Source organism: Vicugna pacos, chromosome 20 (genome assembly GCF_048564905.1).
Source record: "Vicugna pacos chromosome 20, VicPac4, whole genome shotgun sequence".
In the NCBI taxonomy this organism is placed as follows: Eukaryota; Metazoa; Chordata; class Mammalia; order Artiodactyla; family Camelidae; genus Vicugna; species Vicugna pacos.
Window position 1 is genome coordinate 17,039,691 of NC_133006.1, and position 24,767 is coordinate 17,064,457.

The 24,767-nt window shown below is 50.3% G+C and overlaps 1 protein-coding gene across 8 annotated transcripts in view; it reads left to right on the top strand.

The window, feature by feature from the left end:
* Positions 1-24,767, top strand: part of LRFN2 (leucine rich repeat and fibronectin type III domain containing 2) — a 190,990-nt gene that overhangs the window by 92,947 nt on the left and 73,276 nt on the right. The window contains exon 1 of one of the 8 annotated variants that reach the window (XM_072945074.1): positions 12,836-12,874. The exons of the other annotated variants lie outside the window; for them this stretch is intronic. The gene's annotated coding sequence lies outside the window, so the exon portion shown is untranslated. Of the gene's footprint in view, positions 1-12,835; positions 12,875-24,767 lie in introns of those variants that run through there. 8 annotated transcript variants of the gene reach the window in all.

The window sequence follows — 24,767 nt, forward strand, 5'->3', positions numbered from 1 at the left end:
GGCTGTCCACTCATGCAACTCCAGCCTCCAGCACCCGTGAGAGTGAGCGCAGCCGGGGCTGTCTCCACTACCCGCCATCCAGCCTCGGTGGTGGACGTGATGCGATACTCAGCTTCCTCAAAGACCCAGAAGAGCACAGGGTCTTCTCTCACCATCTTCTCTGCTTAAGGAGCATAAAGAATGCAGAGTGGGCTGAATAGTGGCCCCTGAACGATAAGTCCACCCGGAACCTCAGAGTGTGACCTTATTTGGAATAAGGATCTTGGGATGGAATCATCCTGGACTAAAGTGGGCCCTAATCCGTGACGGGTGTCCTCACAAGAGGCAGAAAGGCGTCATTTTCCCCAGGCCTCATAAGACACCAAAGAGGCCCAGAGAAGCCCTCCCCGTGAAGACGATGCAGAAGTCTGAGGGGTGCAGCCAAGGATTTTGAGGAGCCCCTAGAAGCTGCAAGAGACAGTGTAGGCTTCTTCCCAAGAGCCTTCAGAGGGTTTTCAGACTTCTGGCCTCCGGAACTCTGAGAGGGTACATTTCTGCTTTCAGCCCCCCAGTTTGTGGCAACGTGTTACAGCCGCCCCAGGAAACTGCTACAGAATAATGACTCGATTTACCTACACATGCCCTGCTCTCCCTTTCCAGTCTCCCTCACTGCACCTAAGCCATCCCACTGGCCTGCCTGAAGCCCCCATGTCTAAATTACCAACAACCATAAGACCACCTTGCATGTATTGAGTGCCTGCTGTGTGCCGGGGAGTATCTGGGGCTTTGCATCCCAGGAGCGAGAAAAGCCTATGTGAGAGGCAGTGCATGATAGTGATCAAGGCCACGGTGGATCCAGGCAGCCCCTTTCTAGTCATATATCCCTGGGCAGGTGATGTAAACACTCGGTGCCTCAGTTTCTTCATCAGTAAAATGGGGGTGGTAACAGCAATGCCCACCTTCAGAGTGGTCAGGAGGAGTAAATGAATTAGCCCATATATCGCCCTTGGAACCACACCTGGGACTCAGCAAGTGTTGGCCGCTGCGTGTCATTTCCCCATGGCTCAGGCGAGGAAATGGAGGCCCAGGTGGGTTATGTCGCTTTCCTGACACAGCTAGCAGATGGCCGTTTAATCTCAGGTTTTTCTGACTTTGAAGCAGAGGCACTTTCTAGTCTGACACACTGTCTCCTTTTCGGAGTTTCCTGGAGACTTGACATTTAAGCTGCTGTCACCTGAGATGCTTCACAGGACAGCTTGTCGAGGGGTGGCAGCTGGAGGCTGCTTGTTAGTTCATAACCGTCACTCCTGGCCATCACCTGGCAGAGAGCGGAGCTCTGGAGCTGGGCTGGGCCCAGGAAGTCACCTCTGCTGAGAGGAAGAAGGTAGAGGAGGGACCAGAGGCATGGAACAGGGAAGATGAGGTGTGAGGTGGCCCTGAGAGGAAGGGAGAGAGCCAGACTCAGAGGGGCAGGGATGGGCCAGGTGAGTATTGTGTCCCTCTGATGGCACAGCATCTCACCCAATCAGACCCATTTCCATAACAGCCTGAGAAACAGGTGCTTGAGAAACTGCTGGGGGAACACAGCCCAGAGTGGATGAAGGATGTGAACACCAGGACAGAAAGAGACAGGAGATTCCAGGCCAAGGAGAATAAGAGCTGCGGAAAGTTGAGAGCCAACGAAAATGAGGTCTGGGCAATGAGTGAGTGACATGGTTCTTGCCTGCCAGCTGCCAGGATAGCTGAAGGTGGGGTCACAGGCACAGGCAGACGAGAGGCTGAGGAGGAGAATGCGACATAGTTGTCTCAAGGGATGCTCGGAGTCATGACACGTCCAGGGGTCTCCATGGGATCTCCTTGGAAACACAGGGTGCAGTTTCTCAAGTGATTTATACCAACATCAGCAGCTGGAGGAGGGAGGTGTGCCTGGCTCAGGCTATCCGAGAAACGGGGCTGCGGGTTCACAGCGGGTAGATCTGGGAGCTCTATGGGGACGGACGGGGTGTTCAGCAGACGGACGCTCTGGGGGTGACCCTGCCACTCCTGGTCCTCAGCCTCATCTGTAGAGAGAGAGGCTGGCTCAGGTGGCTCTGCTGTTATCGGCAGCTCTGATGTTCCAGGTGGTGTTGTAGGTGCACCCCCACCCCGTCCTGTCTCTTGCCCTCGGGTTCCGCCCCCATCCCGGTGCTCCCTGAAGTGGGGCCCTGGCCTGGCGGCTGCATGTCTCCACTGAGCAGTCAGAGCAACAGGAGGTGATGTGGGGACAGGAAAGGGGAGGCTGCAGGTGCTGAGACTGGGGAGATGGAATGGGTGGGGGGTCACCACAGGCTGCTCGGTCTTCCAAATTTCTCTCTCTCTCTCCCTCTCTCGGGGAATTCCTCTGAGAGCAGACAGGGAACAGCCTCTTAAATCCTTCGTTAAGTGGAAAGCACCTGGCATCTCTTCCCCGTTGGTTTCTGTTGCACGGGGGGTGGGGAGGAGGGGCACAGCCACGCCGTGATTGCCCCTTCCCCGGCCAGCGGCCTTGGGGGACCGAGCCAGCAGGGGCAGGGAAGTCCTAGGTGGGGGTCCACAGGGAAACTGGGGCATGTGGCAGGTGAGGACACTGAGGTCCAGACACATGCTTCAGGTGCCAGAGGGCCCACTGTCACCCAATGTGATTGTCTAGAGAGAAAACTCTGCCAGTGAGAATTCAAATGGAAGGGGCTGAGTCTGAGGCTGCAAGTCTGTCCCTCTGCCCTAGGCAGGTGGACACTGGCTGGCATGGACCCAGCTACAAGGATGACCAACTCCCAGCGTTAATCAGAGGGAGAAGTGAAGGGACAGTTTACAGAAGTGAGGGCAGCGCAGCAGGACACCCCAGAGCTGGTGCACTGGGCACTACAAGGCGAGAAACAGTCACCACCCCTGGGGCCCACAGAGCAAGGGGAGGGAGCAGAGGCACCACTGAGCGCTGCAGCCGGAGAGAGGGACCGTCCCATAAGAGTTATAGCCAAGGGACACAGCCACCGCCAGCACGGCCACGAAGCAGGTGCGCTGGCAGGGTCAGTGCGAGAAATACCCTGACCTCACTCTCCAGTCTCCTGTTGGTGCCCCCCAACCCGTGACCAAACCCAAGAAAGCCAGAGGGAGGGGAAGCCTGAGAGACGCAGCTGGTAGGGGGTGGACCCCAGGGGTCGAAGCAAGGAAGGGAATGGATGGGAGAGGAGGTGGATTCATGGAGGCAACTTGCAGCCCTGGGTTTTCGGTCTCTGGAATTAATTATTCCCCAAGCGAAGAGCTGTCAGCTCTGGGAGACCAGCCACTCAGAGCCACCCGACACCACTTAGCAGCGTCCACAGCTTCTGCACAGCACCCCGGGCCTGCGGCCTGGTCGGCCCGGAAATGGAGCCCCTCTCTGCTCCTCAGCACTTTGTTAGAATTGTTTCCACTTCGTAGTTCTTTCCTCTTTGGACTTCAGGTGCCCAGACCTGGTTGAGTCTCATGCCTCACTGGTTTTATATGACCCACTTTTATTTGGATATTTAGTTAGTTTTCTTGAGAATGGGAAGTATGCACTAACTCACCACCCAACAAACAGCTTGACTATAACCTACATCTGCGCTCAGTCCCCCATCCCACACCCTCACCTCCCCCGAATCTGAATCCTCCCCCATCACTCTGAATCCTGGCCACTTCCCTTTACTTGCCTTTCTATGTGGTTTTATTGCATGCTGTTTGCATCATGCTTCTTTTCTTAAATTATGACTATTTCAAGTATACAAAAGAGTGTAAAAAACAGTGTATTGATACCTTCGTTCTGTGTGTCAAATATAGCCAATAATTGTTGAGTACTAGCTTTGGGGCTGAACTCTGTGCTGGACACAGGTCACGGACATGGCCAAGGCAAGCCCTCCAGCCAGCGAGGTTAGAACATGTAAACAACGTTATGGGCCTCCGGGTGGTTGGGGCAGGGAGGAAGGGCAGTGTGGGAGAGGGGATGGGAATTTCTGGAAGGCAGAGGCCAGATTAAAAGAGGTTCATCTCTGAAGCCCCACTGCCTGGCTGAGAGCTGGTGCTCAGTAGATGTTGATAGAATTAAGAACAGGAGGGGTTTGGGAAAAGATGCAAAACCTCCCATTCTAGGTCAGCAGGAAAAGTCATGAGCAAGACTTGGGGTTGGATGGGTAGAGGGGTTTGCAAGGCAGCCCCACCCCACTTCCAATTCAGGGGATTCATTCCCTAATGAGCCCAGTATATCCCTTTCCACATTATGACACTTGCACTGGCTTGTGACAGACTCTGTAAACGTGTTCTGATCCTCTCACTAGAAGTTCCCCTAGGCCAGGGCTTGGGGATCTGAGGTCAGGGGCTGAGTGTCCTGCATCGGGTTTGGAGATTCCTGAAGCAGAGGCTGTCCACCCCATGAGACTGGGGCCACCTGCAGCAGGGACTAGGTCTCTTCCATCGGGATGGGCGATACCATAAGTTAGGTCTGTTTCCCCTATGAGACTGGGGCATCCTAAGGTTCAGGTGTTTTTCACCTGATAGATCTTCCTGAAATCAGAGGTGGTTCTCCTCCTTTGACTGGGAAGTCCCTGAAGACCCAGGCTGTATCTCCCCCATCAAACTGGGACATCCATGGGGCTGGGGAGGCTTTTTTCCCATCAGAAGCTCCTGCAGTCAGAGCTGTCTCCTTGCCACTGCAGAGAGACAAGGCATACTTTCCCTATGTGCTTCCGGAGAGCAGAGATGGCCCCCTGCCTCCATACTTACAATGTCCTTGATCAGTGCCAGACCTCTCTGAGACATCCTTGTTTTCTTACCTCCCAGCCTGGAGATAACTCGCCTGAAGAATCCCTGTTGCATCATATGGACTTTGCCAGGAGTCACTTACCATGTCCCCCAGACACTGTGTCTCTAGGTCTGAGCTGCTGAGACCTGAGCATGGCCAGACTGCGAGGGGGCATGGTTGCAGGAGGAGGGGATGTCATGTCGCATAATCTAGGCATTGGCTTCAGCTCAGAGCCTGCTACAATGTCTGCAGGCTGAGTCCAGCCTCTCGGGACACAGGCAGCTGGGCAGATGGGATCTGGAGGAAGCCCTTCCCCTTGGCTCACCAAATGATATCAAAGAAAGGACATACGGGACCTAGGAGTGGGGCAGATGGGAAGGGGAGAGAGCCTCATTTTTGGACAACACACACCATCATCATCATCATCATCATCTCGTTCAAATTTCCGAATACTGAGATAAGTAAAACACATGTCCTCTTCATTTTGCAGATGAGAAAATTAAGGTGGAGAGAGGAGAAGCTTGCCTGGGGTGATCTGAGTAGGGGTAGAGAAGCAGAAGTGGGTCAGAGTTCTACCTGTAAACCTCATGCTGTGTCCAGCCCAAGACACTGTGACTTGCCCTCCAGAAGGAGCAATTCTGGCAGATTCTTGAGTGGGGTCCTCTCCTTTCTGTCCACATCACCTCCTGGTGAAGACAGCCACTCATCCAGGAGTGGATTTGTGGCCAATGGTTATCTTTCAGATGGGTGCCCCCCCCCCACTATATCAGGGTCTCCTTAAAGACAGGGCTGAGTCTCTTCACTCAGACCGGGAGCTCTCCAAGGCCAAGCTCTGTCTCCCACTCTGGGCCGTCCCCCAGAGGAGGCAGTATTTGTGCTGGGAAGACCTTTGCTTAGTGCATTTATAGGTTCTTCCACTTTTCCCTCTTTGGCTCTGCTGCCTGCTCCCTGGGGTGGTCCGGTCATCTTGTCTTAAGGCCATAAAACTCCAAACTTCAGATCTGAATGGGCCTGCAAAGGTCATCCCATTTATTATATCTCCTGGATCCTCTGCAGAGAACATCCCTCTATCCCACACTCAAAAGAAGTGCTTGGTGGGAAAGAGAGACGGTGCTAACGTCTGACTGCTGCACCACTTCCTTCTTTCCGCCCACTGGCGGGGCCTTTACAGCATCGCGCCTCACCACCACCACCCTTTTCTCCCAGTTGCTGTCCTTCCCCATCCTTTTCGTCTCCGGGTTGAAGCCTCCTATTTCCTACGGGCATCTTTATGAGGGAAGCAGGGGGCAGGTTGGCTGTCACTGCCACCCTTCTTTGGGCCCACTTTTGAGCCCACTGCTGCTCCACCTGCCCTCCCTCCCCTCTGTTCCATCCCATCCAGCCTGCCTCTCCCTTTGAGCCACTTCTAGGCTTCCCCTCACCCCAGGTAACTGGAGGGGGTGCAGTATCTCTTGAGTCTCCAAATTCCCATAGATTTGATCATCTTGGGAACTTAACTGCCCCGAAGTTCCTGAAGCTGTCAGGTATAAGATCTGGGTCAAATCCTGTGTTGGGAGAGCCCAGTCCTTTTTGGTCAAGTATCACTCTATTCCCTCCATCTTATGCTGGCTCTAGAAGCAAACTCACCTCTTGGTCCAAGATGGCCAGAGCAACTCCAGCCATCACATTCCTCATTCCAGGCAGCAGGAAGGAGAAGAGGGAAAGGCCCAAACCTTCTACGATTCTGACGCTAATTCTGCTGTGTGCTTTTCCCCCGGTACCACCAAGTATTTCCAACACCAGCTGTGTGTCCTACAGGTCAACTCAATTCTGACACCATCTAACTGGAGACAGTGTCAGATCCCACAGGTTAAGGGCCCAGTCCCACAAGATCGTCCCCCACTTCAGGAGCCAGTTGCAAGTCCAGTTTGTCTCCTGTGCTTCTGACCAGCTGGCTATAGATCAGAGGTTTCCATGACCCTCTCCTTGGGTTTGATTAAATTGCTAGAGCAGCTCACTGAACTCAGGGAACCATTTTACTTACAATCTCACCCATTTGTTATAAAAAGATATAACTCAGGAACAGCCAGTTGGAAGAGACGCCCAGGGCAAGCTGTGTAGGAAGGGGCAGAGCTGCCTTGCCCTGTCCAGGTGAGCCACGCTCCCAGCACTTCCAGGTGTTCACCAACCTGGAAGTTGTCCAAATGCTTTTTATGGTGGCTTCATCGCAGACGCATGATTGATTGATCTTTGGCTACTGGTGATTGATTCAGCTTCTCACCCCTCCCAAGAGGTCAGAAGGGTGGGACTGAGAGTTCTAATCCTCTAATGAGGTGGTAGTCTCCCCTAGCAACAAGCCCCCATCCTTAGGTGTTTTCCAAAAGTCACCATTAACATAGCAAAAGACACCTTTATGGTGCTCATCACAGGACGTTAGAAAGGTTTTTAAGAGCTCTGTGCCAGGACTAGAATGAAGACCAACTTATATTCTAAAAAGAGTTTATCACACCTTCCTGTAAGGATACTTCTGCCACGTACGCCTCATTGGCCAGAACTTAGTCGTGGCCACACCTAGTTGTGAGAAGGGCTGGGAAATGTTGTCTTCTTTCTGGAAGCCATATGCCCAGCCACAAAGAAGGGTACAGTGGACACTGGAGGTGACTGGCCATGATGAGGTCATGGTGGATGTGTGCATTGTGGCCAGACCAGTCGGGCTTCCATCCTTTGTTACTTTGGGCGTGTCCTCTGAATCTTGGTGCCTGCATCCATAAACAGACACGTGAGATTCTTGTGAGGGTTTGATGAAATAACGGACACAAAAGACTTTATAAACTGTCACGAGCTGTCAGTTGTGAAGTCTCCCTATTCTTGTATTCCTTTGGCCCCACCAATAAGTCAGAATTGCTTTATGAGGGCTACGTGAGAGATACGGATGCAGAGATGCCTAGATGCCAGTGAAAAAGCTTGGGATGGAAGAGAGAAGAGAGGAATGTGTTGGCAGGTTTTCTTCCAGACACAGAGGTTTTGGGGCAGGAAGGATGTGAATCAAGTAATGAGGGCACCTGTGGGGTGTCCTGGGATGGAGTCCGCATATCTCTGGAGGAGACATCTTCAGCCAAAGCCCAGCAATTGTACCTGGAATTGGGCAAGAGAGTAAGAGGGTTGGAGAACTTCCTTCATAATCCACACACTCCTGCCAGCCATCTCCCGGGTCTCCTCCATCCGTCTGAGCCCAGCAATGCTTCCGTCCTTGGACCAAGCCAAGGTGAAGATTCCTTGCTTAGGCTCTGTTTTTCTCTTCATTGACAGATGAAATCACTTCTTGGTTTAGTCGAGGTGCCCTTAGTTCCTTGTGGTAATTATTGCTCTATCAGTAAACGGAAAGGTTTTAATTTCACAAGGGTGCGTGCAAATAGTGCATTTTGCATTTGCTCGGCCTTAATCAATACTGTAACAGAATTACGAGGTCCCAGCAAGCCTCGTGATCTTACCTAAGCTGATAAAAAATGAGTCTACCTAACTACAAACAAGACCTTAGCTAATGCACTTGTCGATAACTGGTGACCACATTTTTCTGCCTTGTATCAAATTTTCTCTAGTTTATTCAGGTATTGACTAAAACTATGTGTTCTTTAGAGACAGGAGCAGTCTATCGTTGCTACCACATTTTAAGGTTTTATGTCATCTTCTTTCATGTCACTCTAATTACATTCAAATTCACCCTCAAGCCCAGCCATCAGTTACCTCCACCCTCTCTTTCCCTTTATTTTTCCTCAGCACTTACCACCTTCTGTTATGCTCTTTATTTTATTTGTTTATCTCATTTATTCTCTGTCTTCCCAAACTAGAACGCAGCGATTTGTTGTTGGTGTTTTTGTTTTGTCTCATTTATCCACTGCTGTGTTCTCAGAGCCTAGAACAGTGCTTGGCACGTGGTAGAAACTCAATGACTTATTTGCCACTAGAAGGCGTGAAGTCCTGGTACAGCTGTTGTATGCTCAGTGAGCGTAATTTCTAACGTCACTTTTGGTTCTAAAATTCTGTATTTCCAGATGCTTGGTATATGGCGTGTGCTCGCCTGGCTGCTTGATTAAATAAACGGACGAATCAAACGTTACATTACAATGACGGAAAATAATGTCGTGTTCCATCCAATAGCCTCCCCGTCCCCCGCTTTGCTGTTCCACAGACCCAGCTGGCCAGAAGGAAGGAGGCATGGAGAACAAGCATATATTCTCTGCCCTTATCTCTTCAGCACACGGCCAATTTTTAAAACAGCATTTAATGACCATTGCATAAAGATGTCACTGCGTCAGTGCTGTCCCCAAGCAGCTGAGAGACTGTGTAGCCCCCGTGTCTTTCTGTGACATCCCTCCCAGGGACCGCAGAGGGGGCTTCTTGGCCCAGCTCACCTACTTCATTTGTAACCGAACTCCCAGGATAGGGTATTCTGCTAAATACACCCTTATCGGCCTCTCCTATGGTAATGCTCTTGCTACACAAGCCAGACAATTAGAGGTAATTGGGATAATCAGCATTTATTATGGCAATTTGCATTTCTACAGCAAGCGGTAGAGAATTTACCACCCGGCTCTGTGCTTTTTGGATCCGCCCTGAATTCAGTTCTTCATTCTGAAGCGCTTTTTAGAGCCGGCAGGATTTGTCCCTCCTTGGCTCACATGATGTCCTTAGGGCTGCGGTAGGTGTGAATCTCACCAGCCAATCAAAGGGGAGTGTGCAAATTAGGGCCTGGGAATTAGAGAGGCCTCACTTCCTTCATCTGGGGCCCGGGGAAGAATCTACTGCCTGGAAGGAGCCCTGGGTCTGTGGCCAGACCCCTGGTGACGGATTTTTTCGCTACCTTGACCAGATGTTTGACTTAATTGACAGATTTGTTTTGCTGTCTCAGCGGAGTAACTCAAAGTTCAAGCCTGCTGTTAGTAGGAGCCTCAGCAAGGGAGGCCCTGCGTGGGCTCCGCACTACAGAGCCCAAGGGGCTTCTGAACACAGAGGTGCCTGCTCCTGGCTGCGGCCACCTTCTGTGGTATGGACACGTCCCTTGTGCCTGGCTTCGTGGGCACCGCTTGTCCTTTTCATGAACAAGGGCGGCGTTGTGCAGCGATCATAACTGTCAGGTCTCCACTGCAGCTTCCTAGGTTGGCATCTCTTCTCCACCAGGCGCTAGCTAGGGGACCATGAGTTACTTAACCTCTTGGAGCTGCATCAGCCTCATCCTTAAAGTGGAGGTAAGAATAGTACCTGAATCGAGGGTTGACATAGGAATCAAGTGAGATCACGTATATGAGTCCCCTCGCAGCATGCAGGAGAAAGATGTTAGACGTTCTCATTAAAAGGCCCGCTCTCCAGCCACTCCGCGAGCCTTCATTATGCATCTTCACCAACCCATTTACAAGGTACAAGGTTCCAAGTGTCCCCAAGGAAGCACAGAAATATGTGCTTTAGCAGATTGGACAAGGGGGTGATTGATCTGGTGTGGACAACATGCAGGTTTTTCAAGGGAAAGAGGTGGCATTTGTTCTCAGTCTTGAAAGACTAAGGGCCTGAAGAGATGAGATGGAGGCCATTAAGGAAGCAGAACAGGGTAGGGTGTGCATGAAGAGAAGTTCACGGCAAAGGGCACATGTCTGTATCTGTACCTGAAATATTTGTTTTCGTAAGAAGACAGCGTTTTCCATTTTACTGCAATTTATAAGGGAATTACACATTGCATGCAGCCTCCCTCAGCCTCTTAACTCTGTTCTGTCATGGCCTGGGAAGGAAGACCAGGGGGACCTGTCATCCCCTTCCACGGTAGCTCCTCTGGTCTAAGACTACTCCTGTGATGGTCCCATCATAGACTTTGTCCACTTTGTTGAGAACGTGGCGGCCAACCTGGACAATTTCCTGGGGTTACTGGGGAAAGTAAGGAGTGTTAGATGGTGGGGGCAACAGATCTCTAGACCCTTCAGGGCCCACAGCCTACCCGCCTCGGAGAAGGGCCTGGCTTTCCTTCTTAGGGAAAGCAGAGGTCTTTAGCTAGTCTCACAAACAAGAAAGATTGCTTTTGGTCCTACGGGGTCTTAGAAATCATGTGTGAAATAAACTAAAACATTTGCTGCAGCCTCTTTTTATCCAGCCTATCAGTTAGGATAAAGGTGAAGTTGCTATAGCAGAGAGTCCCAGCAGAGTGGCTTAAATAAGATGAAAGTGTGTTTTACTCTCACATAACAGGCTAGCTGGCTCAGGCTGGTGGGGCTGCTGTGATTGACAAAGTCATTCAGACCTGGGTTCCTTCCATCTTGTGGCTTGACTCTCCTTGTGCATCGTGCCCAGCTGCATGCTTGGATCTGTGTGGCTGGCACATTCGCTTTCCAGCACGTGGGAACTGGAAAGAGAAGCTGAGCGTGAAGTCTTTTCTTTAGAGCAAGGGATGCAGAAGATGCACTCATCACTCCTGCACATCTTCCTCTGGAACACACAAGACCACGTGGCCACACACAACTCTGTGAGGTGCTGGGAAATAGCCTTTGGTTGCACCTTGTGTCCAGTGGAGCCCTGGGGGAAAGATGGGGTCTGTTAGTGTAAGAATTGGGGTACTTGGCATCTCTGCTCTATCTGACTATTGAGGAACTAGAGGGAGCTGAGGGTTTTGTCTTGTTGTTCTGGACCATCACCTCCCACTGGAGCCAGGACTGAGAACCCAATTATGCAGATTGCAGTGGACAGCTCTGGGCTGAGCACTAAAAGGAACGTGCATTGCTGTTTTCTCAGCTGTTTGGGCTTTTGCTGCTCTCAAGCATCACCTCATTTCATGAGAATGTCCACCTCCCAGCTCTCCCTGCCTCATGTGGGAGGGCCTCTTGCACGAGGGCCATCCTTGTTGACATGTAGGGATAGTACTGTCGACAAGACCCCCATTCTGGTGAGCCACCCATTCTCTGATCTAATCTGACAGGGATTCATGTTTGCAAAGCTGGTGTCTGTGGCTTCACCTGTTCCTGGGATGAAGGCTTCACCTGTGGCTACCCTGGGATGAAGGCTGGCAGGTTTTCTCCACATTATGAAAGAGAAGACAGGCTCAGTGAAGTTAAGTGACGCATTAGTTAGAATAAGCTAGTTACGCTTTAATAACAAGCAGCCCCCAGTCTCAGCACCTGAACACAACAAAGGTTTAATTCTCACCCCACATGAAGTAAAGGGGACCTGAGGAATCTTCAAGGCAACTGTCCTCCATGTGGTCCTCAAAGTTCCAGGCTGATGCTGGCTCTGCTCTCTCTTAGCTTCATCATCTGGAACATGCAGCCTCCTTGGTCCTCCTGGCAGAGAGAGGGGGAGACTGGATAAGCACGTCTGACAATGACACACGTTGTCTGCTCATATTCCCTCAGCCAGACGCAGTCTCAGGGCTCACAGACCTGCAAGGGGGCTGAGGAATGTTGTCCGGAAGTGGGGGAGTGTCTGGTATCGGTGAACGCCAGACATATCAACCGCAAGTGTTTTGCTCAAGACCCCATGCAAATCATAGCACCTTAAGCTTTTGCAAGAGTTTTCTCGCTTCTGATGTAACTCTAGGCTGACAATAAGGCAACCTCCACCTACTTTTCCCCAGGAATAACGACAAATATTTACCTTTGTGGCTGATCAGATAATCATTTGGGAGAGAAAAAGGCAAATCCCGCACCCAGAGCCTCCTCGTAAGGAGCTGGGCTTGCTTGCAGGGTAGGCAGCTCACCTATATTTCAAGGCCCCAGATCCACATAATTAGAATCCTTTTTTTGGATTAGGGCCTTGGGAAAACCGTCTTAAAGTGTACACTTTCTCTTGGCGTGGAGACAGGAATGTACAGCCATCATTATTCATTCACACCTCCGTATGGCGGTGGTATTCTTAGTGGGCGGAGACTGGGGATAAGAAGAGGTGCGTTTCAACACGGGAAGAGGAGGAAAAAGAGGAAAGGTTGGTGGGAGGAGGTGTGGAGCCGGGAGTGCGGGATGGCTAGAGGGGAGGGATGATGGCCAGTCTGATCTTCCACTGAGAGAATGCGAAGAGCTGCACGGTTGAACTGTTCCTGGTTAGAGAAGAGCATTTGGAGGGTGAGGATATTCTGGGACGCATTTTCCCCAGGTGCCAGAATCACCATCAGTAAGTATGCCTAGGTCTGCCTTTGACACTTGTACTCGTGGCCTTGACCCAAGGAGCACAGCTGCCCCCTTTTCATCCCTCTCTTCTCTGTCCCTCCTTGGAGGGAGCCACGAGCCTTGGGTCCCGGACAGCCATTTAATAACTGTGTGACTAAGGAGAGGCTACAACTATCTGTGCTGGTTTTCTTCACTTGTAAGGTGGAGATGAAGATATTCTCTCCAGGGTTCTTGGAGAATCAAACATGCAAACAATCATACCAGTTTTGTTAACTATCAAGGGCTGTGCAAACTGTCATTACAACCATCATCACCATTGGCTTTTATTCCATATGCGACAGCAGAAAATGCGTCAATTATAAGCATCCAGAGCGGCTACGGAGTCTGGCTATTTCTGGCTTCAGGAGCAAATCTCGTTGGCACACCTGGGTCTCATCTCTCTCCGTCTCCCTTTCCTAGATCCACTTTCCCCTGGTGCAGTGTCTCTGTCCTCTGGCTTTCCGTGCAGTTAGCTGCCTCCTCCTTTCAGTCTGAAGTGAGCCCACACTTCTGGGTCTCTGTATTAGTTTTCTATTGCTGCCTAGCAAACGACCACAGACGTCGTGGCTTAAACAGCTCAGATGTATTGCCTCACTGTGTCTGTAGAGCCTCTGCTTGGGGTCTCATGTGGCTGAAATCAAGGCATTCTTATCTGGAAGCTCAGCGAGGGAAATACTCACTCCCAAGCTCTCTTACATTGTTGGCCAGACTCAGTTTCTTGTGGTTTTAAAACAGAGGCCTCTGCTCTCTCGTTGGTTGTCAGCTGGGGGCCTCCCTCAGCTCCCAGAGGCTGCCCGCTGTTCCCTGCCCCATGGCCCTTCCACAGCATCAGAGTTTGTTCCTTCAAGGCCAACAGAAGAAATCACTCTGATTTTAAGAAAAGCTGAGTCCCTTTTAAGGGCTCACCTGATTAAGGCAGGCCCATGCAGGATATCTCCCTTTCGGTTAACTCACGACCAACGGATTAAGGACCTTCCTGAGTAACATGTGGAAACCTCATCCCATACAGTGTAACATAATCACAGGAAGGATGTGCCATCATATTCACAAGTCCCACGTCCCACTTTCTCACCCACAAGGGCGGAGAGTCTTCAAGAGGTGGGACTCTCAGAGGCCATCTGATAATTCTTCCTACCGCAGTATTCAAGAGGTCTCAGACAAGCTGAACTTCAGTCCAACAAAGATTGAGATGCTCCCGGGTACTCTAAGTTTGGAAGATGCAAAGAGGCCTAGAGTGGGCGAGGGTACAGCTCAGTGGTAGCGCATGCGCTTAGCATGCATGAGTTCCTGGGTTCAATCCCCAGTACCTCCATTAAAAAAAAGAAAGCAAAAAGAGGCCTAGAGACAAGTAATTGTTAGAGTGGTTGTGTAAACCCGGGGTTCCTAGAAGTGGAGCCTGGGGCAGGGATTAAATGCTGATGCACATTTGGGAGGTACAGTCCCAGGGCAGAGAGAATGAGGGCAAAGGGAAGGAAGGCAGGGAAGGATGGGAAGCATTGCGTGGTGCTGTGTCACTGTCACTCTGACGGCCACTGCTTCACAACAAGCCACAAGGAAGCAGAGCTGAGCATTTATCAGATGCACCTGCTCAGCCGAGCAAAAATTCTCTGGACATGTTGTGTGGAGAATCCATGCTTTGGAGGGAAGAGGCGATAGGGGAAGCTAGCTGCCTGGCTTTCTCCTGTCCCCTCTTTTCCATCGACCCCTTTGGGGAGCTCTTCTAGACACCAGATCCCATGCCCTGGGGTGAGGCGTCTTGTTCCAGGCCATGACTGCATGGAAGAGATCTCCCGTGGTGGCAACTGAGATGGAGCAAGTCACTCACAACCTGGGAGGCCGGTGAGGCCAGGAGATCCTGGTGTGTTTGGCAGAGTGATACACACTAATCCCGTGATGATGCAAAGGCACCCACTCATAGAGGAAGGAGAGCAAGGGCAGCGGAGAGTGCCTGCTGTGTGCCAAGTCTGGGGAAATGGCCCAAAGGCAGGAACAATGGGAATATGGGGGCGGGGGGTGGGGGATCAAGACATATTCATTTATTTAAGGTATTTATAACTACTTTTTTAAATTATAGAGGTAGTACCTTTAAATAAAGAATGGAAACAGTAAGAAAAAAAAGTGTGAATGATAAAAATGAAAGTCTTTTTTTATGCCCCAGATTTCCGGTTACAGTTTCCAGAGAAATCACAATTTTTCTATGTTCTTCCAAAACTTGTCTGGCTTATAAATCAAAGATAGATAGTAGGTAGATAGACAGACAGACAGCTAGATAAAGTGTGTGTCCTTTTCTGGGGTACATGTAGGATCTCACAATATATTAGGTTTTGGTAATTCAGCATTTCAGATGTGGATGTGCTAAAGGTGAACATTTAAATTACATACAGTCTTTGTCTATTATAAACAATGCTGTAATAAAATACTTGTACCTATTTCTTTGTGCATATGTGCAAGTATCTGTGTAGAATTAACTTCCTAGATATGGAATAGTGAATGTCATTTAAATTTCTATAGATATTGCTTAAGTGTCTTCCAGGAAGTCTGTCTTAATTTGCACCCCCACCCCTCCCCGCCCAGTAGTGTTCGGTTGTGCTTGTTTGCCTATAGCCCCAGCAGCACTGGGTATCAACAGTCTTTACTAGTCTCTCAATGAAAAGCAATATTGAGATGTTCTCATTTTCATTTCCTTAATTACAGATAAGGTTGAGTATATTAGACATTGAGGAAGTTTTAAGTAATGAAGTTCTGATTTTTTACCCATCCACTGGATCTGGCAGTCTGCCCTCTTGGTCTGGAGCAACCCAGCTGAAAAGGGGACCCAACTTCCCTAGTGAACCTGGCGTCACTCCTAACAGGATGAGATGGAGCAGAGAGATAGTCCAGCACAAAAGTATGTGGGGACTAAGGGTTAACCCAAAGCAGGGAGAGGCTGGGAGGTGTTTGAACTTGATGAACAATGGACAGGGCTGGACACTGACGTGTATGTTGACTTTGAGCTTTGGCGTGTCTGCCAGAACCTCAGAATTAGTTTGCTGTAGAGAATAGTCAGTATGAGTGACTTTCTGACCGTGGGCACGAAGCATGGCCCCAGCAAATCAGAGGCCCCGAGAGGCATCTGTGAGGAAAACTTTGAACCCTCCTGCAAAGCACCCAGTCCTGACCATGCTTCCTTTGGAGAAAAAAGAGGGGCTTTTGAGCCCAGAGGGAAGAAACATCTGGTCATCAAAGCCAACTCAAAGAGAGTTGTGTGCGTCTGTGAATGTCCGGGTGGGGGAAAGGGGAGAAGCTCCCACTGTGGGGGAGCTATGGTGGGAGTGGCATTGCTAAGCGTGGTGGCTGTGGGTGTGGTGGGGCGATGCTCTTTATAACAAAGCTTCCCTCTTGGATCCTTAAAGCTAGAGAGGGCTGAGACTTCCTTCATCCATCCTCCACAGTGGGATGTAGATGAGCATATCAGTGCCAACCAATCACCACCCCCTTTCTCTACAACAGCATTGCCGCATCCTCACTCTCCAACTCTCCTTTCCCCCCTTGCCTCTTCCTTCCAGCCTCTGGGCACTACCAGTGACTTTTCCAGGGTGACAGTTCCTTACGGGGCACACACAGGATAGCACACACAGGCAAAGGGTCGCTCTTATTCTGCATGGGCAGCTTAAGCTACATCCAAGCCTCTGACCCTCGGCGGCTGGTGTGTGTCCATTTATAGTCTCTCTCCCTCTCTCCCTCCCCCTTCCCTTCCGTCCTTTCTCTCTCTTCCTCTTCCCCTCTCTCTCTATCCTCTCTCTCCCTCTGTGTGTGTGTGTTTTCTTTCCATGTGATAAGGAAGTGTTGGGGAGAAGTGCAGTTCCAGATTGTTCCCACAGCTGGGAACCTCGCCAGTGTCGTCGGTCTTCTCTCTCCTGTTTGTGGTCTGGGCGGCTCCTCTCAGTGCCCATGTGTAAGGTTTGCAGAACCTGATGGGACAGTCAGGTGGGTCTAGTCCCTCAGTTCTTCTAGCTTCTGACGTAGAGAATTTAGGGAGGGTTACGCTCACACACTGCAGACCCACAGACCGAAGTGTACTTCTCTCCCCCACATATCAGGATGCGCTAGGGTAAGAATCCAGCTGAGCTCAGAACTCATCCATGTGGACAGTGACATTGTAATCCTGGTTGGTGACACCACTGATTAGTGTGGCTTTGATAGCTTATGTGGTTAATTCTGGCTTGGGGTGCCAACAGGAACAGACCGATGGCATGGTGGACCTTAGACTGGGTGACCTTGCTATTGACCAGACATGACCCTGGCCTTGAGGCCAGTTGATACTATGGATGTTAAGCAAGCTGACCTAGAGAAACTCTGACATGCACTGTCACATTACACAGCAAATCTGGTCTGTGCCTCCCCCTTTGTTCCCAGAAGACTTTCATTGGAGAGGTAAGAATGGACACTTAAAAGTTCTCCCAGCATCTTCTACCAAAGCCCCAGCCTCTGTCCTGTGCCTCTGTTTCTCCTCATGTAGAAGGGAGGATGATGGCGATCCCAAGAGTGACCTCAAGTGTCCATAATATCATTGTCATTGGGAGAGGTACCCTTGGAAGTGACAAGACGAAGGAGTGACGGTTCCTGGAAGATTGCCCACCAGCAGCCTGTGGAGTTCTTGCTCATTCCTAATCTGGAAGGGAGAAGTGATGTGTTTCCTCATCTCTCTGCAGACAGAGTGGTCCAGGCCCAAGGGCCCTTCCCCACAAGGCCTTCCTTTTATACTTTGGAATCTCCTACGAGGGGCTTCTTGCCTCCCCAGTCACCCAGAGCTACATGTGGGACTAGGGAGTGGAAGACAGCTTGTGTGTTTTGAAAACAGTGGAAGACAGCTCATGAAAGGATGCTACTTGGCATTCTGGTTCCTTCTTGTAATTGTCAGGAAACCAGGATCAACACAGCACCACTGGACTCTGGCAATGAAATGTCTGGTCTCATGCACACAGGTCTCATGGTCAGTCCAGAGAGATGTTCATTAAGTGAAAGGGCTGATAATTCAATCACTGCGGGGCTGGACATAAGCAGAGGATGCTGCTTCCCTGGAGAAGAGTTTGGCCTACCCTCCTTCTCCCACCCCTAGTTCTCGGCCTCCTGCCCCACCCCCTCGAGCTGGGGCTGGTTTCGTCTCTCCAAATCAGTCACGTAACGCAGGTCTCAGGAATTAGAGCTTGTGCAGGAAGAACCACATCTAGAAATCTCCAACCTCTCTTCCCCGGGCGGATTCACTCAAATAAGTAATGGTCTGAGATCCAGTGAGGACTTGCTTCTTGCCAGCCTCTAGAATAGGGGTTCAGCTTTGGGGGAAATCACCTCTACTTTGCAGAGTCTGATGGGGGCTGTGGACATTCTTCTGAGAAAAATGCTTGATCACATACAATTCAGCACATGATTCCAATAAGTTCACAGACCCCAGAACCCCTTCCTGTGCTGAGTTGTAGCACATGTATCTAGCTCCATAGGTGTACTTCCCTCCAGTTCGGGGGGAATAATGCTAGTAAAGCTAATAATAATGTGGGCAGGGATGCCTTGGGGCTATCTTGAGATGAATGTCACCTTCAGTCCGTACCTGCACACGTCTAAATGTTGTCCATCCTTTGGCCGTATAGCAAAGCCTCTGAAATTCATCCCTGATTCTCCTTCCCTCTTATTTATCTGAAAACTCAAAGAACATTGTAACCTTAACAATGACGACTATTTACTTCTTATATTATATGTGTATATGTGTATATGCCTTCTGTCTTCTCTAAGGGAGACACATTCCCAGGAGGTGAAGACCAGCCAGATTTGCTTCATCATTGGTTGCCTCTCAGCACCTATTGCATGCTCAGTAAATGTTCTCGGGACGAATGGATAGATGCTGCATGAGTGTCCTCTCTTAGGGACTACCCATGTCTAGCCACAGTGGGATGAGGCTGGACGTTGACAAACACCGCCCACTTGGCCCTCCTTGCAGGCTCCCAGCACGGTTGCATCTCCCACCCTCACCTACTTAGGGACACAGAGAAGGCTGTGTCTGAGAGGAGATGTCCCTTCCTTCCTCCCAACAACATGCTCAAGAGCCTTTGACATTTAACTGCAGTGCAATTTGTTTGTTTTCACTTGAGTTGAAAATACCAACAAATGTCACCCGCCTTCGCTCTCCTGTCCTGACATGTGACTTTGATGGGCCAGGAACCAGCAACACTAATGAGCATCTCAAGTTTCCATAATTAGCAGAGGGATACAGAGCTCTGCGTAGGTACGAGGTGGGTGTGGAGGTGGGCCCAGCAAAAGAAGGGTGAGCACAGAGCTAGGCATGGGGGCAAGGACGCCTGCCGAGGTCTGTGGTGGAGCAAGGAGGTAGGAGAGGATGGTCCCTTTGCCAGCGCCATCAGAGGGAAAGATAACTTGAAAGTCCAGTGCCTCTCACTGTTTAAAAGGACTTCTCCACATTGCCCTGAAGGTTGTCGGGTTGTCCCCTGCACCTGGGCCAGCTCCTTCTGTCTACCACCTGCCTGCCTCAGAGGTGGGGCTTGCATACCACCTTGTACTTTTGGAAATCATATCCCATTGTGAGCGATAAAAAAAACAAAGTAGCCTAAATGAGAAAGGCTTTTATTTCTCTTTTATGTAGAAAGCGGAGGGAAAAGGGTCAATATTTGAGTGAATGTCATCGTGCCAATGTCAGTCTCCTGCTTCGATGTGCACCACGGGTATGTGAGGTGTTTTCATGGGGGCAGTGGGGTGAAGAGTCTGTGGGACTTCTTACTATTTTTGAAATTTCTTATAAGTCAAACTAATTTTTTTAAGTTAAAATTAAACAAAAACTTCAGAGAGTCCAGGACTGTGCCGTGGTGCTGGGATCACCAGGTGCCCAGGTGCCTTCTATTTTGTCATTTTGTATCCTCAACACGTGGCTACCAGTTCTTGGACCAAGAGTCGTTCACATTCTATCCATGCATGGGAACTTAAGCCAGAGGCATTCATCCTTTCTGGCTCTGCTTGATGTCAAAAAGCAGGAAGCACTTATGTGATGCGAATTAGGAGAAATGCTTAGCCTCTCCCTGGCCTTGCAGTCCCTCCAAATACTACTTCCACAAGTCAGGGGACAGAGCCTAAAATTTCATTAGGGACTCTTGGTTTAGACAGTGCAGAATTCTCAGTTAACCTAAGCAGCCATTAATACTTCAACCATTGATTGATTTGATCTTTTTAAGTGTTGCATCAAGAATAGGGTCGTGAAAGGCTAGGGCTGGAAGAGTTCAGAGATCACCTTTCTCCCAAACACCCTGCCCATGACGTTTGAGGCAACGGAGGGTAACAGGAGTGATGTAGACAGTTGTGGGCATCCCTGCTTTGGCCTCAAGCTCACTCCAATCTCCTGATTATCAGAAGAATGGTTTTTTTCACCCTACCTGAGGCTGCTTGAGTTGGGGTCTCAAGGGGAGCACTTGCTTGCTGAGTACTAAACCCAGAGGGTTGCAGGAGAAACACAAAACTCCCTGCCTCACCTGGGCACTGATCTGCTTCTCCCATTCATAACAGGAAGGTGTGAGTCCCTTCCCCAAGTCGGCAACCCCCCCGAATCCTGAGGCCAAGTGATGGGGTGAGTAAAGAGGGAGTCGCACGCCCCCACTGGGACCAGTGTGAAGGACTCTCCTCAGGAGCAGCTAGCCCCCTGATCTCTCACCTGCTCGTGCTCTAACTCTGGGAGCACCCTGACCTCTGAAACATCAGGGCAGGGAACCCCACCCCAAAACTCTGGGCTGAGCTCCCATTCTCCCTCAGTTAAGTGCTTGATAATAAAATGACTCTGCCGACTGTTTGGCTAGAGCCTTGCCTACCTTTTGTTGGTTGGCTCTCCTGGAGAATGAGGGGAGTCCTAGGGTCCCGAGACTGACAGTATTGACAAAACTCTCTGACAGCCTAGAGGGACCAGTGGTCACTGACTAGGAGGGGGACTCCGGGCAAGTCAGCTAAACATCTTTCTAGCCTCACTTGCCTCATCTGTAAAATAGGGATAATTATCCCAACCACACATAGGGTGGATGAGAGGATGAAAGGGTTAAAGCATAAAGTGATTAGCATATAATTAACACTCAGCTAGTGTTCACCATTAGATGGTGATAAGATGATGATGATGATGGTGACAAAGATGTCATCTACATTTCAGTGCAAAAGAGTAAGAATTATTGAAGCCAAATTCACATCTTTGGTCTTTGGAGAAGTTCACCAAAAAATATAGGCTTAAGGACATAACTTTTTCAAGATTCCCCAATCACAGGTCCCCAGTTAGTTCAGGTGGGAGAAGACATCACCAGACAGTGACGGCTGCCCTTATGGTGATGCTAAAAGGTAGCCAAGTTAGGGGACGGAAGAGCGATGGAAGGTGAAACTCACTGCTGTATCTGTAGTTAAAATCATAACATCACAGCAACTTTAAAACCAATTAATGCTCACATTTACATGGGGGAAACTGATGCACAGAGTAGGAATACGCTGAGCCTGAGGTTAATGAGAAGGTCAATGAGGCAGTCATTTCTTGCACAAAAAAAGCATAAATACAGTTTCTATGAAGAACTAGTATCATGACTTAGGTGCAAAGATTTCCTAGTTTGAGGGGAGACACAGCCCCTGCTTCTCTGTGAGTTCCAGTCTGAGGAGGCAGACAAGGCAGATTTTGCTTCTGTCATTTGTGCCCTGCCAGGTACACCTCTCCCTCTTCCCTCAGTGCTGGCTCTCTGTCTTGCCTTTAATAGACTGCACTCTCCCAGAGGGCAGAAAGGAACTGTTTATTGAGAACCTGCATGGCGCCCAGCACAGTAGGTGCTCCATAAACATTTATAGCTGCTAATGATTTAGCACGATAAATATGTACAGACAACGTAAATGACAGAAGCCTGGTGAACAGAGCACAGAGCATCTGTGCTGGCAGGGCCGCTGGTGGCTAGGAACAGGCTGGGGACAGAATTACTAAGAAGCCTGGAGTGAGCAGAGAGGAGCGGCTGGACCCTTTCTCTTTGGCCCCCGTGGTGAGTGGCCACAAAATACCCTGAGCAGGGCTTCATCATGACTTTCATGGTTTCTAAGCACTTTAGCCTTTGAAGGCTCTTTCCCTCCACCTCTGGCCACCTCTCCCCTGGGCTGGAGGCATCCAACTTCCAAACTAATCCTCAAGCCTAGCTCTGGAATCAGAGCAGCTGGGTTGGAAGAAGATTCACTTATTGCTCCTGGATTCCAGCGTCACTTGCCTTAACTTCTGCCCATGGAACCTACAGCAACAGAATTGCTTAAACTGGTGGTTGAGATCCCCTGGGGGAACTGAGTTCTATGAATATGTTTTACATTTTAGCTTTTGATTTTAGTGGCAATCTGAAAGAACAGCCGATTGTGACTTAAAGACAGTCCCCAGAAGAAGAATTACAGTGGGTGACACTGGCAAGATCTCGCTCTGCGCCACCTGCTGAAGTGTTTTACATGGAGGGACACAGTCATCTTCACAGCCCTATGAGATCATCCGATTTTACTTCATCAGAGGTAGTGGGAGGTCAGGCAACTTGCCCAAACCACAGGGCTAGTGAGTGGTAGAGGCAGGATTCAAGCACAGGGTGAAACGGTGTTTTGCCCATGAGGTGGCTGGTCTACCACAGCACCCGGAATCTTTGTTCTTTTAGAATGTTCTTGGTAAGATAACCAGCTTTAACTGCTGAAATCCTACCACCTATCCTTTAAGACCACAGTCCAGGGCCCTCCTCACCTGGTTAGGAGGGCTGTCTTCTGAAGAATTCCCATAGAATTCTGCCACTTCCTTTTCCCTCTACTGTGAGGACAGTGTCACCCATCATGGGGTAAGGCATACCTGGGCTGGGATTCTAGCTCTGCCTTTTGTCTTCAGTCATTGAGCAAGTTATGTAAGCTTCCAAAGCCTCAGTTTCTCCATCTGTAAAATGGAAAAACAGTATTGCTTTATCAAATGGTTGTACACACTGTCCTCCTCTGCTGGCTTGCAGTTATCCAAGTATGGGTTTGTAAGTTCCTCCAGAGAAAAGAGGAGATGTCCCACTTGGCTCATCCATTCTCATGTCCACACCCTGCATGCCACGTGGGGCAGGTGCTCCACAGATGCCTGATTGAATGATTGAGCCTTTGCTGTGGAGACAGGCACGTTCCTGTGTCTGTTGGGGTGGGGGTGAAGTGGAGGGTCAGGTCATAGGAGGGAGAGTGGACTGCACTGTTCCAGATCTCGACTCCAGACAGAGTCTCCAGAGAGGAGGCCAAAGGAGAAAGGAAGGAGAGGGTGAAGCAGATAGGGAGAGGCGGAGGGAAATGGGGAAGGAAGGAGGATCATGGAGAGGGGAAGGGGGAACAGGAGTGGACTGGGTGCTCGGCTGGTCTGTGTCTTCATTGCTCCCCTCCCAGATCTCACCAAACTGGGGCTAGAAATGGATTTGAATACATGAACCCCACCAACACAAACACACACACACACACACACACTCTCTCTCCCTCTCTCTCTCTCTATCTGTCATCTAGCCAAATTGCCCAGATGAGGAAACTGAGGCACACAGAGGAGAGGTGGCTTGCTGAGGCCCCAGGCAGGGCAGGGATGGGGACTCAGGTCACAGAACTCCTACACCAGGCTCTTCCTGCTGTATGAGTCTGTCCCTGGGAGCCAGGGTGCTCACATTCCCACATGAAGAAAGACAACATTAGGAATGCAGAGAGCAAATCCCAGGGTAATGGAGCCTGGTGTTTGCAATAAAAATTTAAATGTGCCATCCTGGTGGCAAAAGCGACTTTTATCTGATCAGCCTGTCAGCGCTTAAGAAGGCTGGGCTGTGTAAATGGCAAAAGCAAATTGAATTCATATTTACTGCCCTTGAGTCTGTGGGGGTTTATTGTTTCCAATGGATTCACCTCTCCTCTTTCTCCTCTTCCTTCTTTCTCTTCCCACTCCTCCTCCTTTTCCTCCCTGTTCTTCTTACACTTCCAAGTGATTTCATTATCCAACAACTCACTGGGAAAGTTGACAAGAAAGAAAGCAGCTTTATCTGTGTGCAGATTATTTCCCACCTGCTCCTGCAAGTAAACTCTCCACCTTTATCCACCCTGCCCTGTGCCCCGGGAGGCTGGCCTGTGAGGACAGCTTCGTGCAGGCTCCCTTGTCCTCTGGCTTCCTGGGTTTGGCCGCTGGGAGGCCCAGCAGGAGGTGAGAGGGCAGGGTGAGAGAGAGGGGCCTGTCCCCTTGGCCGCTCCCACCCAGGCTGCAGGTGGTCAGTAGGTTGGATCCATCCCTATTGCGCTCCCGTGGCTGTAACCCTGCGTGGGTTCTGGAAACTGCCCTCTGCCTTCACCCCTTCAGGCCTAGGAGTGAAAGGGTTTGCAAAGATTCCCTCTGCTGCCAGCTGCTGGTGGTCACACCGCCCTTCTTGGGTTCCCCTAACCCTGCCCACACCTCTGTAAATAATCCCTTCACTAAAATTCCATCAGGTACCCCTTCAACTCTGCCGTTTGTTCCTCCCTGACTGATATGTGTCTCTGTCCTCTCTCCTGTGAGCTTTAATGATATTACGCCAGGGCGGCGCCTGCTGAGGCCCAGCTGTGGACTTACAGGGAAGGGCTGCTGCAGGGAGGCCTGCCCCTCACCTGGGCTTCCAAGGGTCAGGTGATGAGAGGGGCCTATGAGGCGCAGGAAGACACTGCTAATATCAGCCTCAGATCCCAGAGGCAGAACTATGGGAAGATAGATACTGGACACAGCCCTGTCCTCAGGGAGCCTCAGTCTGAGGGAGACACAGCCCCGCCCTCAGGGAGCCCCATTCACTGAGGGAGATCCAACCCCTACCTTTACTGACCTTTAA